Genomic DNA, 18650 nt, shown 5'->3' on the forward strand with positions numbered 1-18650 from the left:
ATAAATCAACTGTTGACATTTTGACTACGAGCTAGTTTCTGTTTCAGCCAATCGATGGTAGAACGGGCGTCATGACCATTGTGGGCCAGTGTTTGGCTGCAGCGGTCACATACAGGAGATTGGACACTCGGACTGTGGATAGTTAGCTAAGATCGATGTGATGACCAGAGCAGAGGCAATGAAGCGGCGGAGGATTTAAGGTTATTTTTTTTCCACCGCCCCCATTTGTGGCCATTTTTATAAATCCTTGATAGCCCTTTTAGCTTCCTTGGTATAATATTATGGCCACCAAGCGTCACATGCCGGATTTATTGCAGGAAGGAACCCAGCGCCGCGGTGGATGAGTAATACTAATCAGCGTCTAATAAAATGTTACTGTTCTGTACGACTATGTACTGCAGCGCCATTCCTTATTAGCTGTTCTCCGCCTCGCTGAGCCCGGTGTGTTGTGAATTTCTCAAAATGATCGCGCACAATAGCAATACCTGGCGTTAGCAGCCAGGAGCCTGGCAAACAAATCGCATTAGCACGGCAACCTCGGGGATAAGGCAATCTCAAGACCCCATTAATTCACTCCAGAAGCTGATGGAAACCTCAGGAGCGGGTAGGAGGCATTTTTACATTCTGGTTTTTACACCATCGGTTATAGGAACTAATAAAAGTTTTATTTTTGGGCGTCAAGGCAGAGAAAATCTAATTCTGCTTTTAATAGCCGCTCCGACTGCTTGTCACTAACACCCGCACTGGGAAGTGACAGCCAATTCTTGAAATGGATGGGAGGGGAGGGGGGATTTAATAATAAGCCCCAGGAGTCATAGGGGGTCAATAATATAGGAATTCAATACGTTATATGGAAAGAGCTGTTGCAGAGGTGGGTGATTATTACCAGTATGGCTTCTACTAAAGCCCCTACTGAGGATACTGCTCAACTCTTCTAGATTCCCAAATGACAAATTTGCCTAGTTTTGCCTCGCTTGCCATTTATTTAGCATGGTAGTGAAATATCAGATGGAAACTGATCCCTACGGGATCGTTACAAGTCATCTGGTGCATTAGTTCTTGCGCCGGCTGAAAAAAAATGTTGCATCCTTATTGTTGCACAACTTTTTCATCAGTTGTTCCGAACTCTGGCACAAGTCAGTTGGCTGGATCCAACTCGTGTATGAGAACCCAGCTTTTAGGCGCACCTGGTTAGTTGGATCCTCCAAGCCCAAGGTACAGGTAGGCACACGGACCACAGGCGTTGGTGCAGCAGGTATATGAGGAACGCGGGAAACGGGTAGCTGAGGGATGGAAGCTGCAGACGGGTAGCTGAGGGATGGAAGCTGCAGGCAGACAGGTAACTGAGGGATGGAAGCTGCAGGCAGACAGGTAGCTGAGGGATGGAAGCTGCAGGCAGACAGGTAGCTGATGGATGGAAGCTGCAGGCAGACAGGTAGCTGAGGGATGGAAGCTGCAGGCCGACAGATAGCTGAGGGATGGAAGCTGCAGACAGGTAGCTGAGGGATGGAAGCTGCAAGCAGACAGGTAGCTGAGGGATGGAAGCTGCAAGCAGACAGGTAGCTGAGGGATGGAAGCTGCAAGCAGACAGGTAGCTGAGGGATGGAAGCTGCAAGCAGACAGGTAGCTGAGGGATGGAAGCTGCAGGCAGACAGGTAGCTGAGGGATGGAAGCTGCAGGCAGACAGGTAGCTGAGGGATGGAAGCTGCAGGCAGACAGGTAGCTGAGGGATGGAAGCTGCAGGCAGACAGGTAGCTGAGGGATGGAAGCTGCAGACGGGTAGCTGAGGGATGGAAGCTGCAGGAAGACAGGTAACTGAGGGATGGAAGCTGCAGGCAGGTAGGTGAGGGATGGAAGCTGCAGGAAGACAGGTAGGTGAGGGATGGAAGCTGCAGGCAGACAGGTAGCTGAGGGATGGAAGCTGCAGGAAGACAGGTAACTGAGGGATGGAAGCTGCAGGCAGGTAGGTGAGGGATGGAAGCTGCAGGAAGACAGGTAGATGAGGGATGGAAGCTGCAAGCAGACAGGTAGGTGAGGGATGGAAGCTGCAGGCAGACAGGTAGCTGAGGGATGGAAGCCGCAGGCAGACAGGTAGCTGAGGGATGGAAGCCGCAGGCAGGCGATTAGCTGAGGGATGGAAGCCGCAGGCAGGCGGCTAGCTGAGGGATGGAAGCCGCAGGCAGGCGGCTAGCTGAGGGATGGAAGCCGCAGGCAGGCGGCTAGCTGAGGGATGGAAGCCGCAGGCAGGCGGCTAGCTGAGGGATGGAAGCCGCAGGCAGGCGGCTAGCTGAGGGATGGAAGCCGCAGGCAGGCGGCTAGCTGAGGGATGGAAGCCGCAGGTAGCTGAGGACAAGTAGCTGAAAGATAGGGGCGTCCTGGAGACCGCAGAAAGAGAACTGTGCACAAACTAAAAGTCCCCACTTATTACAAAGACTACCCCCATTAATATGATCCTATAGGTCCCACTCTTGAGACCCCTTCCAAACGGCTGACTTTGCCAGGGAAAACAGTAGCCAACTACTAGTGGGACAGATCGGGTCCGTCCTGGCCAAAGTCACAGTTGGAGTAGAGGGTCTGAGTGCCGACCCCCGACTGACGTCCGTGTGCCCTAAGATGTCGGGGAAAGCGGGATTGGTCGCAGTGAAGGAATGGACGCCCCACGTTCCTCCAGATATAACTGAAGAAGCTACAGGAAGAATTTAGGAAGAGGAGGACGAATCAAGGACGTAATTGCTTGATTTTAAGGAGACCTTCATCTGTATGTATGTTGGTCATTTAGGGGGATGAAAGAGATATTTTAGACGTATGAGGTTGCGGCGCGGTAGTCATGAAACGGGGAAAAGTAGGACATGTGAGGGAGGTTTCATTATGAGGGGATGATGAAGTGCGCCTGAATTGGGGTAGAGATTGAAATCTGAACATAAAGTAGCATTGTCTTTACTGAACGTAGCTGCCATCCTAATATCAGAATGTATAATTACAGGCTGGCAGTCATCTGCATTCATTCCTATGTCTATCTAGACGAGCAATCATATCCCTCAGTATTATGCCCACGAATCTGTGTCAGAACTGTAACTCAAAGTGACACGCCGCGCTGCTCCACACAGACAATGGGGCACGGATCGTGCTGAAATGATGAATTAACCCCCATCGTTCCAAAATATCTCTCTGGTCCCCATGTGAATATTGTAATGTATAGTCCTAACAGGAGGAGCAGATAAAGGGTTAAAAGCACAGCACAATACCCGGCCAAATATACCGTAAGGCAATGAGATTGTAAAGAATTGCACCAAGTCAACAGAGTGCGCCTAATTCCATAAGAGGTTCTGCAGCAGCTAAGTTGTATATTGTTCGGAATAAAAAGTAATGTATGTAAACCATATAGATCCATTGCACAGATCTAATTCTGTGTGATTGTGACTGATGTCACCAAGGGGTTAAAGATAAGTCTGTGTGTTGGATATTGCTGTCAGTCCTGAGTCTGTAATGTATGTACACAGTGAGTGCAGCTCTAGAGTATAATACATTACATTACTGATCCTGAGTTACCTCCTGTATTATACTCCAGAGCTGCACTCACTATTCTGCTGGTGCAGTCACTGTGTACATACATTACATTACTGATCCTGAGTTATATCCTGTATTATACTCCAGAGCTGCACTCACTGTGTACATATATTACATTACTGATCCTGAGTTACCTCCTGTATTATACTCCAGAGCTGCACTCACTATTCTGCTGGTGGAGTCACTGTGTACATACATTACATTACTGATCCTGAGTTACCTCCTGTATTATACTCCAGAGCTGCACTCACTATTCTGCTGGTGCAGTCACTGTGTACATACATTACATTACTGATCCTGAGCTACATCCTGTATTATACTCCAGAGCTGCACTCACTATTCTGCTGGTGCAGTCACTGTGTACATATATTACATTACTGATCCTGTACTGATCCTGAGTTACATCCTGTATTATACTCCAGAGCTGCACTCACTATTCTGCTGGTGCAGTCACTGTGTACATACAGTGCCTACAAGTAGTATTCAACCCCCTGCAGATTTAGCTGGTTTGATAAGATGCAAATAAGTTAGAGCCTTCAAACTGCAAACGAGAGTAGGATTTATGAACAGAAGCATAAATCTTACAAACCCAAAAGTTATGTTGCTCAGTTGAATTTTATTAAATTTTAAACATAAAAGTGTGGGTCAATTATTATTCAACCCCTATGTTTAATATTTTGTGGAATAACCCTTGTTTGCAATTACAGCTAATAATCGTCTTTTATAAGACCTGATCAGGCCGGCACAGGTCTGTGGAGTTATCTTGGCCCACTCCTCCATGCAGATCTTCTCCAAGTTATCTAGGTTCTTTGGGTGTCTCATGTGGACTTTATTCTTGCGCTCCTTCCACAAGTTTTCAATTGGGTTAAGGTCAGGAGACTGACTAGGCCACTCCAACACCTTGACTTTTTCCCTCTTGAACCAGGCCTTGGTTTTCTTGGCTGTGTGCTTTGGGTCGTTGTCTAGTTGGAAGATGAAATTACGACCCATCTTAAGATCCTTGATGGAGGAGCGGAGGTTCTTGGCTAAAATCTCCAGGTAGGCCGTGCTATCCATCTTCCCATGGATGCGGACCAGATGGCCAGGCCCCTTGGCTGAGAAACAGCCCCACAGCATGATGCTGCCACCACCATGCTTGACTGTAGGGATGGTATTCTTGGGGTCGTATGCAGTGCCATCCAGTCTCCAAATGTCACGTGTGTGGTTGGCACCAAAGATCTCGATCTTGGTCTCATCAGACCATAGAACCTTGAACCAGTCTGTCTCAGAGTCCCCCAAGTGATCATGAGCAAACTGTAGACGAGCCTTGACATGACGCTTTGAAAGTAAAGGTACCTTACGGGCTCGTCTGGAACGGAGACCATTGCGGTGGAGTACGTTACTTATGGTATTGACCGAAACCAATGTCCCCACTGCCATGAGATCTTCCCGGAGATCCTTCCTTGTTGTCCTTGGGTTAGCCTTGACTCTTCGGACAAGCCTGGCCTCGGCACGAGAGGACACTTTCAAAGGCTGTCCAGGCCGTGGAAGGCTAACAGTAGTTCCATAAGCCTTCCACTTACGGATGATGCTCCCAACAGTGGAGACAGGTAGGCCCAACTCCTTGGAAAGGGTTTTGTACCCCTTGCCAGCCTTGTGACCCTCCACGATCTTGTCTCTGATGGCCTTGGAATGCTCCTTTGTCTTTCCCATGTTGACCATGTCTGAGTGCTGTTCACAAGTTTGGGGAGGGTCTTAAATAGTCAGAAAAGGCTGGCAAAAGAGATCTTTAATCCACACATGTGAAGCTTATTATTCTTGGTGCCTGAACTACTTCTTAATACTTTAGGGGGACCAAACAGAATTCTTGTGGTTTGAGGAGTTGAATAATAAATGACACTCTGAATTAACTTTTAACGTTTTAAAAAAAAAAAAAAAAAAAATACAAAAACAATATTTGCTGCAGTGCATTTCCCACTTCCAGGCTGATCTACAGTACAAATGTCACAATGCCAAGTTAATTCCGCATGTGTCAACCAGCTAAATCTGCAGGGGGTTGAATACTACTTGTAGGCACTGTACATTACATTACTGATCCTGAGTTATATCCTGTATTATACTCCAGAGCTGCACTCACTATTCTTCTGATGCAGTCACTGTGTACATACATTACATTACTGATCCTGTACTGATCCTGAGTTACATCCTGTATTATACTCCAGAGCTGCACTCACTATTCTGCTGGTGCAGTCACTATGTACATACATTACATTACTGATCCTGTACTGATCCTGAGTTACATCCTGTATTATACTCCAGAGCTGCACTCACTATTCTGCTGGTGCGGTCACTGTGTACATACATTACATTACTGATCCTGTACTGATCCTGAGTTACATCCAGTATTATACTCCAGAGCTGCACTCACTATTCTGCTGGTGCAGTCACTGTGTACATACATTACATTACTGATCCTGAGTTGCATCGTGTATTATACTTCAGAGCTGCACTCACTATTCTGCTGGTGCAGTCACTGTGTGCATACAGGATATAACTCAGGATCAGTAATGTAATGTATGTACACAGTGACTGCTCCAGCAGAATAGTGAGTGCAGCTCTGGAGTATAATACATGAGGTAACTCAGGATCAGTAATGTAATGTATGTACACAGTGACTGCACCAGCAGAATAGTGAGTGCAGCTCTGGGGTATAATACAGGATGTAACTCAGGATCAGTAATGTAATGTATGTACACAGTGACTGCACCAGCAGAATAGTGAGTGCAGCTCTGGGGTATAATATAGGATGTAACTCAGGATCAGTAATGTAATGTATGTACACAGTGACTGCACCAGCAGAATAGTGAGTGCAGCTCTGGGGTATAATACAGGATGTAACTCAGGATCAGTAATGTAATGTATGTACACAGTGACTGCACCAGCAGAATAGTGAGTGCAGCTCTGGGGTATAATACAGGATGTAACTCAGGATCAGTAATGTAATGTATGTACACAGTGACTGCACCAGCAGAATAGTGAGTGCAGCTCTGGAGTATAATACAGGATGTAACTCAGGATCAGAACAGGATCAGTAATGTAATGTATGTACACAGTGACTGCACCAGCAGAATAGTGAGTGCAGCTCTGGAGTATAATACAGGATGTAACTCAGGATCAGTACAGGATCAGTAATGTAATGTATGTACACAGTGACCGCACCAGCAGAATAGTGAGTGCAGCTCTGGAGGATAATACAGGATGTAACTCAGGATCAGTAATGTAATGTATGTACACAGTGACTCCACCAGCAGAATAGTGAGTGCAGCTCTGGAGTATAATACAGGATGTAACTCAGGATCAGTAATGTAATGTATGTACACAGTGACTGCACCAGCAGAATAGTGAGTGCAGCTCTGGAGTATAATACAGGAGGTAACTCAGGATCAGTACAGGACAAGTCATGTATAGAGTAATGTATAGTGATGCTGTGAATTCTTAGAGTTGCTGTAAATTACTTGTAGAATTTCTGAAGATGAAGTGTTTTGGTCATTTCTTACATGTTTCCTTAAGCGCAGGAATGTGGCGATGGGTGCGCTTCATTACGTGTAGGTTACCTTGGATCCAAGGACGGCGGTGCGGCTCTATACCGCGCTCCTGCAGCCCTTCAATATCCTTTTACGATTCCACAGAAAGCGAAGCCCGAGAGGAGTTTAATGAAGGGGACTTCAGGGGATTAGAGTAAATGAGTAATTCTCCTGTTATCCTTTTACATCTGCAAGTAAATTGTCTGCCAGGAGTTTAACTGCTTGTGAGAATGTAGCGACACGGGAAGAAGTAAACAGCGGCGGAGAATGAGGGCAGCGCAGAGCGGGCAGGACGCCCCCCCGTGGTGAGAAATACCCTATTACAGCTGAAATAAATACCTCAATTGCACCCACTAAGGGCTTATCATAGCTAATATTTAGGATGACATTTAAAGAGTATTTCCTGGTCTGTAACAATGATCATCTATCATTAATGTTAGTATTATCTGACTCCCAGCACCCCCACCAATCAGCTGATTGAAGCAGCACAGCGCCGCACATTGTGTAGTGGCCGTCATTGGTACTGCAAGCCCTTTCTCATTTTGTGGGAAACAGCTCCGAACATTGTATAGTGGCCATAGGTGGGTACTGCAAGCTGTGTCACCTTTTGGAAAGCAGCGGCCCCTTTTAACAACTGACCTGGGAGACCCCCTTTAAAATGAATGTCTACTTTTTATCCCTTATCCGACCTAAATATTTGGAGAATTTGCATTTTTTTTTGGAAGGTTTGCTGTTCCTCAGGGGTGGGATCAAAGTCATTTAGAGGTGTATAGTGGGTGGAGACTGTGCTCAGGGGGTGTGGTTTGTAAAAGGGGTGTGTCCAAATCCTTCACATTCCACAACTTTTCTCTCTCTTTGATGCCACTTTTAGAAAGTTGACATGTACATTTTAACCCCTTGCTGTTTTTAGAATCTCCATTCAATGTATGTCATTATATAGTGGTGGCCACAGACCATTTCTGATTAATCTCTAGGTCTATGCAAGGGATTAGCAGCTAAATATATTGATGAGATCACCAGCTGATCACTGGCCCCATACATAATGTAGGAGCCACAATTAGAATAAATAATAATTAGCCCAAAAATTAACTCTCAGGCCTGCAATATGAAGATGGCCACTAGAGGGCGCTGCATTCTCTCCTAATTCTCTTTTTTTTTTTCCTAGGAATTAACATCAACTCTTATTAAGAAATGTCAGAAACAGAAAAATTATATAACAATTGACATAATAAGCCTCAATGGTGATCTTAGATTTTATAAAGTTAATAAATACCTAAAATTGAGAGTTAAAGAATAGATCAATGTAGGAGAAACCTGTATAAAGTGTATGGAGTAGGGACAGTGATTAGTATGGGATTTATATTCTGCAGGATCCAAAAAGACCTTGCTCCTCTCACATATTCAGGCCCCATTAAAAAAAAATGAATGAAGATTGTATGAACAGCGCCCCTTAGTGGTTATTGGGAAACTTCAGGACGTGTAAGTAATACAGATATTATGGGGGCAGGGTCGGACTGGAGCACCAGATGCCGGAGAATTCCCCGGTGGGCCCGGGTCCTCGGCTGGCCCCCGAGCAGGATGTAGAGGGGGCCCACTGATTTCAATTGGCGTCCAAGCACAGTCAGTTGAAATGTAGACTTTCTGCACCGCAATAGTTAAAACGGCCGCCGACCTATCAGAGGCGCATAAAAGTGTCCTCGACGGGCACACTGACCATGACGCCAACCGCTGACCTCTGATAGGTCGGCGGCCGTTTTAACTCGACCGCGTCAGATCTGCAGTGAGAGGATACTGGGAGTGCAGGAAGGTAAGAAGATTTTTTTTATATTTTTTTTTCATCTTTTTTTGTGGATGCGGCCAGGACCAGGGACATGGAGACATGGGGGCCAGGGACCTGAGAAAATGGGGGCCATGGATATGGGGACCAGAGACATGGGACATGGGGGCCTGGGACATGGGGCCAGAGACATGGGGGCCCAGGGGCATGGGGGCCTGGGACATGGGGGGCCTGGGACATGGGGGGCCAGAGACATGGGGGGCCAGAGACATGGGGGGCCAGAGATATAGGGGGCCAGGGGCATGGGGGCCAGAGATATGGGGGGGCCAGGGGCATGGGGGTCAGAGACATGGGGGGGCCATGGGCATGGGGGCCATGGACATGGGGACCAGAGACATGGGGGTGCGAGGACCAGAGACATGTGTAGCGCCCCGAGGGCTCGGCCGCTACAGGGGTATTGCACCTCTGCCAGAGGTGTGGTATTCCACTCCCGGGTAAGGATGGAGTATGGACCAGGGCTCAGCTGCATACAGCACACACACCCCATTTCCGAGGGACAGTTCAACGGTGCTCCCACTAGACAGAAATGCAGGCACGACAGACCATGTCCCTGGCTGGAGTGGGGAGGGGGGAGGAATACCCGGTGATGTAGGAGCAGATAGGGGACGGTTCCTGAGCGTAGGAAGGAGCCCATTGGTTGCTGGTCACCTGGGCTCATGGCTAGAGGGAGGTATAAAAGGTGGGCACCATCTTAGATCTAGGTTCTGTCCAGAGAAGAGAAGACAGGGAGTAGAGGCTCTGTAGGAGCTCTACTCTTGAGTGGGCCTAGTGAGAGGCCGAGGAGGAGAGTGGAGTGGAGAGAGAGAGGAGGTGAAGGGGAGCCGTGGTTCCTTCTCAGCCCAGCTCCACGAGAAAGGAGAAGAAGGAGCAGAAAAGGAGAAGAAGAGACAGAGGAACAGAGGGGTTCAGGAACAAGAAGGCGAGAGGGACCCTAAGAACCCACGAGAATACCGGGTGAAGGGTCAGGCAGATTAAGGGTACTGGATCCCAAGTTGGTGGAGGAGAAACAACCCTCAGCCAAAGACCGGAGGTCGCGATCATTTATTGGTGCGACACCTCATTAAACCTGCTAGGAAGGCACCATATAGAACAGTGGGGAAGTTCGCGGCAGCTGGACAAAAGTGGGTCACTGGTGAGGCAGGCCAGAGAAAGGATAAAAGGGGGTCCTGGGCCATGCTCCTGAACTGCCTGGGGGTTGACCGAGCCCCTCACCTGGTGGACACCGCATGGCTTGGGTGGTCACTACCTGTACAGAAGTGACCCGGAGAATCTGAACTGTGAGTAAAAGGCATTGGACTGTAGTACGTTGTCTGTGTACTCTTTCGCTCCTCCAGCACTAACGGTACTGGGACTCCCTGCACCATCACCCCCGCCATCCACTGCACTGCCCTGGGGTTACACTCTTCCCGTGGGGAGTTATACAATCTCAGCTGCGCATACCATCAACCTCAGGGGACTGCCTTGCAGCGGCGGTTCCTAATAACCGCAATCCACGGGTGGCGTAGTCGGACATTATCAACAGCACATAGCAGACTACCACTTGTCTGACCACCCTGAGCCACGGAACCGGGTCGCCACCACTACCCCCATCGTCTTCCTGTTGCCCGGCTCCGAGTGCCCCACGGCCCACGGCCCAGGGGGCGAGTCACATGCCCCATGGCCCTCGTGTCTCTGGCCCCCTTGTCTCTGGTCCATGGCCCCCTTGTCTCTGGTCCATGGCCCCCATGTCTCTTGTCCATGGCCCCCATGTTTGTGGTCCCCATGTCCCTGGCATTATTAATTAAAGGGGCCAGGTTGAGGGACTTAATTACGGTATGGAGGCTAAAATGAGGCATTATTAGTTTATGGTGGCAAGTGGGGAGCGTTATTACTGTAGAGGACATTATTACTATTGTAATATAATACTGTTTTCCATGAGGGGGGACAAAATGGAGCCCCTGTTACTGTGCAGGGCGGCACTATGTCGCCTTTTTTTTTTTCAACTGACGTAGTGTATAAGTCAGGCAAAAATTGGGGGGGCTCTGGAAGCTGTGCTCTAACTGTTATTTTCTGCAGAGACGAGTGTGGCTTCCAAAGGTCGGACCCAAACGATCAATAAGTTATCACCGATCCTGTGGATCCCTTGGATCAGTGATAACTTGTTTTAACCACAGAACCCCTTTAATGCAAACTACCGTATTTGTACATCTCAGTTATATTATGTGCACAGTATATGTGCAGAAGCCGCCTGTGATTTACAGCAGACGCTCCACTATAACGGGGTATTTGCATATAGCTGTAGGGTGGGCCCGAGGATCAATTCCTCCTGTGGGCCCCAGACACCCCAGTCTGACACTGTATGGGGGGATCGTTATCAGGCATAAGGGTCTCTGTCACTGAATTAGAATTAAGACCTTTTAAAGGGCAATGCTGGTTGGTGTAGATTTATGCATGGAAACAATCAGCATGCAGGTACCAAAACATTTGTTACATTTGCCTTTGTTTAATTCATTCTTTTTTTTTTTTCAATGGTCTAGATTTCTATATTGTTAATGACAGTTAGTGCTCATAAGATTCTATGGAGGAGGAGGAGTTAGAGGTCGACACAGACATTAAATTGCCACTTCTCCAAAAAGGACCGTTACATTTTACAAACAAGTGTAGCCTTATAGGTAATTGACTTTAATCCCTTTTTGTACTGCGCTGGCAAGTGTCCACTGGGCGGGGCCTAACCAGCTAACCTGACTCCTCATCAATGATCCCTCCCCAATCCACCCGCTTACATACTTTGGATAATAAAAGCAAGATCCTGGGGTTCGAGGATCTCACTTTATGACATACCTATGCCCTAGTAAGCAATATAAATAGCAAATTAATCAGATCATCCTCATTCTGGACTGGTGGAATTCCGGAATATCGGAATGCCGCGTAGTAAACTAAACCTGCACTTTTCTCCTCTGTTTGCAGACTCCAGTAGCGAACAGGTTAAAACCACGGAGCTCTCTCCGTCACACGACATCCCACCCCCCGGAGGGTCCATCCTGTATATTTTCTTGCCTTGTACCTGCTCCTATTGTTAATTCTGTTCTCTTTTCCTGCTGAAGTGTCGTCAGTCAAAAGTCCTTGCGCCACGGAGCCAATGTTTATTCCACGGACGGATCAGAATGTTCTGGTCCTGGCATTTTCTGTACAATTCCTGGGGGACGGTATATACAATGTATACGTGTATTTATAGGAACACTCATTGTACAATGTAAAACAATATTTCGTTTTCAAGGAATGCGAAGATTTTCCTGTATAGATAAAATTAGGACTGGATGGAAATTGATGACCATAATGCCCCCTACGTGCTATTTGCATGTAGTGCCACAATCTGGATTCATCAGGCCATTTTCTGGCATAAAACCATTTTAAAAGCTGCAAAAATTAAGTGCTTCCTCAGGGGTTCTCACTCTTCTTTTTCAGGTGGTAAATGTTTCCATTTGTGCTTCCTCTGTTTCGCTTCTGCTTCCTCAGGGGTTCTCACTTTTCTTTTTCAGGTGGTAAATGTTTCCATTTGTGCTTCCTCTGTTTCGTTTCTGCTTCATCAGGTGTTCTCACTCTGCTTTTTCAGGTGGTAAATGTTTCCATTTGTGCTTCCTCTGTTTCGTTTCTGCTTCATCAGGGTTCTCACTCTGCTTTTTCAGGTGGTAAATATTTCCATTTGTGCTTTGTCTGTTTCGCTTCTGCTTCATCAGGTGTTCTCACTCTGCTTTTTCAGGTGGTAAATGTTTCCATTTGTGATTTTTCTGTCTCACTTCTGCTTCATCAGGTGTTCTCACTCTGCTTTTTCAGGTGGTAAATGTTTCCATTTGTGATTTTTCTGTCTCACTTCTGCTTCATCAGGTGTTCTCACTCTGCTTTTTCAGGTGGTAAATGTTTCCATTTGTGATTTTTCTGTCTCACTTCTGCTTCATCAGGTGTTCTCACTCTGCTTTTTCAGGTGGTAAATGTTTCCATTTGTGATTTTTCTGTCTCACTTCTGCTTCATCAGGTGTTGTCACTCTACGTTTTCAGATGGTAAATGTTTCCATGTGTGCTTCTCCTGTTTCGCTTCTGTTTCATCAGGGGTTCTTTCTCACTCTGCTTTTTCAGGTGGTAAATGTTTCCATTTGTGCTTCCTCTGTTTCGCTTCTGCTTCATCAGGGTTCTCACTCTGCTTTTTCAAATGGTAAATATTTCCATTTGTGATTTTTCTGTTTTGCTTCTGTTTCATCAGGGGTTCTTTCTCACTCTGCTTTTTCAGGTGGTAAATGTTTCCATTTATTCTTCTGTTTCGCTTCTGCTTCATCAGGGGTCCTCACTCTGCTTTTTCAGGTGGTAAATGCTTCCATTTGTGCTGCTTCTGTTTCTCTTCTAATCAGTTCAGTTTTATAGAAATTAAAGGGTTTGTCCAATTATACAAAAACATGACTGATTATTTTAAAAATAAAATGAAAACAGTGCCCCACCTGTCTAGAGGATGTGTCTGGTCAGGGCCGGTTTTAGACAAACTGGGGCCCTGGGCAAGTGCCCAGTCTTCACCCCCCTAACACTGACTCTGTGTGTGGTATTGCAGAACAACACCATTGAAGAGAAGGGAGCTAAGCTGCAATTGTTACAATGTATCAGTGCAGGTAAAGTTAATTCCAGACTTGATACAGTTGTAACAAACTCACGATGCCCCACCGCCTGTCCATGAGGTCGTGCCTTGTATTAAAGTGATTGGAACTGAGCTGCAATACCACAAACTACCTGTAGGTAAGTATGGCGCTGTTTTTTATTTTTTTTTTCTTTAAGAAATCAACCATGTTTTATAATTCTGCACAACCCCTTTAAGGTGAAAGCCTACAAGATTCCCTGGATAGGTGGCACATGTAATATTCCCGCTCCTTAGCTATTGTTTAAGTTGCCTTTTAACCCCTTACAGCCTCTGTATGGAGCTATTTAACCCTTTAAATCTATCACAGAGGTGATATGATCACAATGACGCACAGTTTCGAGCACCATTGCACCCCCTGCAGCAGGATTGTGGGTCGTAATGGCAGCTGGGGGTCCTGGGCTTCATATGGGACCCTCATTTTCTCAATATAGGGCAATATTTTAATTTATAGAACAAGCGATCACAGGTTCAAGTCAGTTAAGGGAACTACAACATAAAGAAAAAATGTAAAAAATAAAAAAAAAAGTTTTAATAAATGTCAAATATTAAACTTTTAATCGCCCCACCTTTTTTTTTTTTATAAAAATAAACATTTAGTCTCGCTGCGTCCGTAAAGGTTCGATCTGTCGTAATATAAAATTAATTAACTCGTAAAATAAATGATGTACTGAGAAAAAAAAAGATCAAAATGCCAGAATTACTGTTTTTTGGTCGCTGCTCCTCCCTAAAAAATATGCAATAAAAAGTGATCAAAACATATGTACCCCAAAATGTACATAAAATTCACATCAAAATTCAATCAATGGAAAAATGTTAAAAAATGGCGATACAAACGCAATTTTTTTTTTACATAATTCAGATTTTTTTTTAACTATTAAAAAAAATATATATATACATGAAAAAAAAAGATACAAGTTTGGTATCGCCGCAACCATACTGGCCTTAACAATTATATTGCTGGGTCACTTTTGCAGCAAATTGGACACCATAATAAAGAAACCCAAAAATAGCAAGTGACAGAATTTATTTATTTTTTTTCACCATTTTTCTTCCTATTTTTCAGAACATTAAATAGTAAACTGGTGTCATTCAAAACTACAACTAGTCCCAAAAAAAACAGCTATGTGGATGGAAAAATTCAAAAAAAAGAAAAGTTATGGATCTTGAAAAAGGGGAAGAAAAAACGAAAGCACAAGAAAAAAAATTGCCGGTGGCAAAGGGGTTAACCCCTTTGCCACCGGCAATTTTTTTTTTTTGTGCTTTTTAAATATGGGGTGACTATAATAAAAGGCAATAAGCTGGCAGCCCTGTAAGACATCCGTCCGTAAGCATCGGCGGCTGGGAGTGGGCAGGGATGAGGAGTGCTGCCCGCACATTAACTTTTATGAAGACATTTTTCTTTGGGACTATGGGCGATACATAATGAGTAGCAGACACGGGCGAGCGGGATCTCAGTGCCGGGTTACAGTGACCTGCTCGCCGTCCTTAAATAAAAAACACAGTTATTTTATCGAAATAAATCTGTCATTGACCCGAGATGAAATGCGTCGGCTACCAGATTTATTCACCAGCCGCGGCGCGCTTTAAAAGTCACAATATTACCATTATTAATATATACCGAGCGCACTTTCAAGGTTGACGGCGTCTTGCAGTTACCAGTGCAGCCGCTCTCCGCTGCTAACTTCTACCTGTCTGGATACAACGGGAATGTCAATTGTTTTTAGCATTCACCCTGTCATCTTTACTATCAGAGCGATGGAGAATGGACATGGAATGTAAATCTTGCACGCGGCAGCAAAGGGAAATACATTGTCGAGGATCAGGGCGCATTAATTTTTTTAATTTTAGATGTATTAAGGAGAGCATGTCCGGACAGTCTGCAGCGTCTCGAGAAGTGAATATAATCCTAGGACTACAGTGGAGACTGACACACAGACAGAGCTATGGAAGACAGCAGGAGCATACAGCATGGGCCATATACGTGGGGGCCCCTTGAGTAAGGTGATATATTAGGGGGATGAGAACCTCCAGAAGCATTGTTATGGAGGGGGACAAGGGGGGCATGATGTGCCAGGGAGGTCAATACCAAAGCCATAATGCCTTGGTCAGATATTTTCATATTACACTTGCCAAATTTTGACAGCTGTTGTCCTGTCAGGTTTATCCCCTTAAACACCTGTGTTTCGGCACAGGTCACGTGCAGGTTGCTTCTGGAGCTGAGCCCACTCAGTATCGGGCGGACGCTGGCATCTGCCTGTAATATTAGAGACTGGAGCTGGCTGTTAACCATTTAGATGCTGCAATCAATTTCTAACACCAGTATTTAAATTGCTCGTTTGGGGATGTCAAGATGAAAAATAAAAGTTATAGCTCTTGGTGGAAAAAAATGAAAGTGCAAAAACAAAAAAAACACCAGGTTCTGTAAGGGTTAAGACAGGTTCCGTAGAGCTCAGGATATGCCAACTTTTCCAGAAGATCAGAATCTTCCCCCTTTTTCTTTCGGGAGCCATCCAGATGTTTCAGGAGACGTGACAATTATAGTTTATGGCAAATAACAGAAGAAAAACTAGCTGGTTAGGAGTGTGATGGTGTCAATCAGCTCCTTAAAGGGGACTTATTTTTATTGTGGCTTTTGAGGAGTATGTAAACCACTGATTGAGGAAGAAGGTTTAACAATATTATCAATGTTACTGGCTACAACTCTGAATAAGAAATCTGTCAGCAGGCTTTTGTTGCGTAATCTGAGAGCAACATGATGTAGGGACAGAGATCCTGATTCCAGCGATATGTCACTTACTAGGATGTATTTTACAGTTTCAGTACAATCAGTGTTTTATCAGCAGGAGATTATCACTGCCGGACTAGGTGTCTCACGCCTCCTAGTCCAACCACACCCCCAGCACTGATTGGCAGTGTACACAGAAAGCAGCCAATCAGTGATGTGGGCGGGGTTATATAGGACTCCACATTCTGAGATCTGCAGCAGAGAAAACTGGGATTCTATCACAACTGCTGCACCCAGTAAACTAAGTGATACAGTGGGTAAGGAAAGTATTCAGACCACTTTAAATGTTTCACTCTTTGTTTCGTTATAGCCATTTGGTAAATTCTAAAACGTTCATTCTTTTCTCATTAAAGTGCACTCTGGACCCCATCTTGACTGAAAAAAAACAGAAATGTAGAAATTTTTGCAAATTTATTAAAAAAGAAAAACTGAAATATCACATGGTCATAAGTCTTCAGACCCTTTGCTCAGTATTGAGTAGAAGCCCCCTTTTGAGCTAGTACAGCCTTGAGTCTTCTTGGGAATGATGCAACAAGTTTTTCACACCTGGATTTGGGGATCCTCTGCCATTCTTCCTTGCAGATCCTCTCCAGTTCCATCAGGTTGGATGGTGAACGTTGGTGGACAGCCATTTTCAGGTCACTCCAGAGATGCTCAATTGGGTTTAGGTCAGGGCTCTGGCTGGGCCAGTCAAGAATGGTCACAGAGTTGTTCTGAAGCCACTCCTTTGTTATTTTAGCTGTGTGCTTAGGGTCATTGTCTTGTTGGAAGGTGAACCTTCAGCCTAGTCTGAGGTCCAGAGCACTCTGGAAGAGGTTTTAATCCAGGATATCTCTGTACTTGGCCGCATTCATGTTTCCTTCAATTGCAACCAGTCGTCCTGTCCGTGCAGCTGAAAAACACCCCCATAGCATGATGCTGCCACCACCATGTTTCACTGTTGGGATTGTATTGGGCAGGTGATGAGCAGTGCCTGGTTTTCTCCACACATACTACTTAGAATTATCACCAAAAAGTTCTATCTTCGTCTCATCAGGCCAGAGAATCTTATTTTTCATAGTCTGGGAGTCCTTCATGTGTTTTTGAGCAAACTCTATGCGGGCTTTCATATGTCTTGCACTGAGGAGAGGCTTCCGTCGGGCCACTCTGCCATAGAGGCCCGACTGGTGGAGGGCTGCAGTGATAGTTGACTTTGTGGAACTTTTTCCCATCTCCCTACTGCATCTCTGGAGCTCAGCCACAGTGATCTTGGGGTTCTTCTTTACTTCTCTCACCAAGGCTCTTCCCCCACGATTGCTCAGTTTGGCTGGACTGCCAGGTCTAGGAAGACTTCTGGTGGTCCCAAACTTCTTCCATTTAAGGATTATGGAGGCCACTGTGCTCTTAGGAACATTGAGTAATGCAGAAATTCTTTTATAACCTTGGTAAGATCTGTTCCTTGCCACAATTCTGTCTCTGAGCTCCTTGGGGGTTCCTTTGAGCTCATGATTCTCATTTGGTCTGACATGCACTGTGAGCTGTGAGGTCTTATATAGACAGGTGTGTGCCTTTCCAAATCAAGTCCTATCAGTTTAATTAAACACAGCTGGACTCCAATGAAGGAGTAGAACCATCTCCAGGAGGATCACAAGGAAATGGACAGCATGTGACTTAAATATGAGTGTCTGAGCAAAGGGTCTGAATACTTATGACCATGTGATATTTCAGGTTTTTTTTTAATAAATTTGCAAAAATTTCTACATTTGTTTTTTAGTCACGATGGGGTGCAGAGTGTACTTTAATGAGAAGAAAAATGAACTTTTTAGAATTTTCCAAATAGCTGCAATGAAACAAAGAGTGAAAAATTTAAAGGGGCCTGAATACTTTCCGTACCCACTGTAAATCACTGGAATCAAGGTCTCTGCCCCTACATCATACTGCTCTCAGATTATATAACAAAACATGCTGATGGATTCCTTTTACGCTTGCATACTGTCTACTCTATAGGCATCTAGACTAATGTATTGTTAGTTTTCCCCTATTTATTCTTTTCTGCACAACTGCCAAAATAAATACATTCACCAACTACCAGGAGTAGGAAAAAAGTACTATCTTTGGGTGTAATTGGCGTCTATTCGTCCTCCGCTCCTTGTCTACCTCAATTGATTTCTTTTCTGCTCCGGCCCCTGTAAATCCCAAGAATTATTTTTACTCAATTAAAAAGTGAGCTTCCACAATACGTCTCAAGCAGATTTATTG

The sequence above is a fragment of the Phyllobates terribilis genome, unplaced genomic scaffold, assembly GCF_046119375.1.
Source record: "Phyllobates terribilis strain yellow unplaced genomic scaffold, ASM4611937v1 Scaffold_14__1_contigs__length_39327217, whole genome shotgun sequence".
In the NCBI taxonomy this organism is placed as follows: Eukaryota; Metazoa; Chordata; class Amphibia; order Anura; family Dendrobatidae; genus Phyllobates; species Phyllobates terribilis.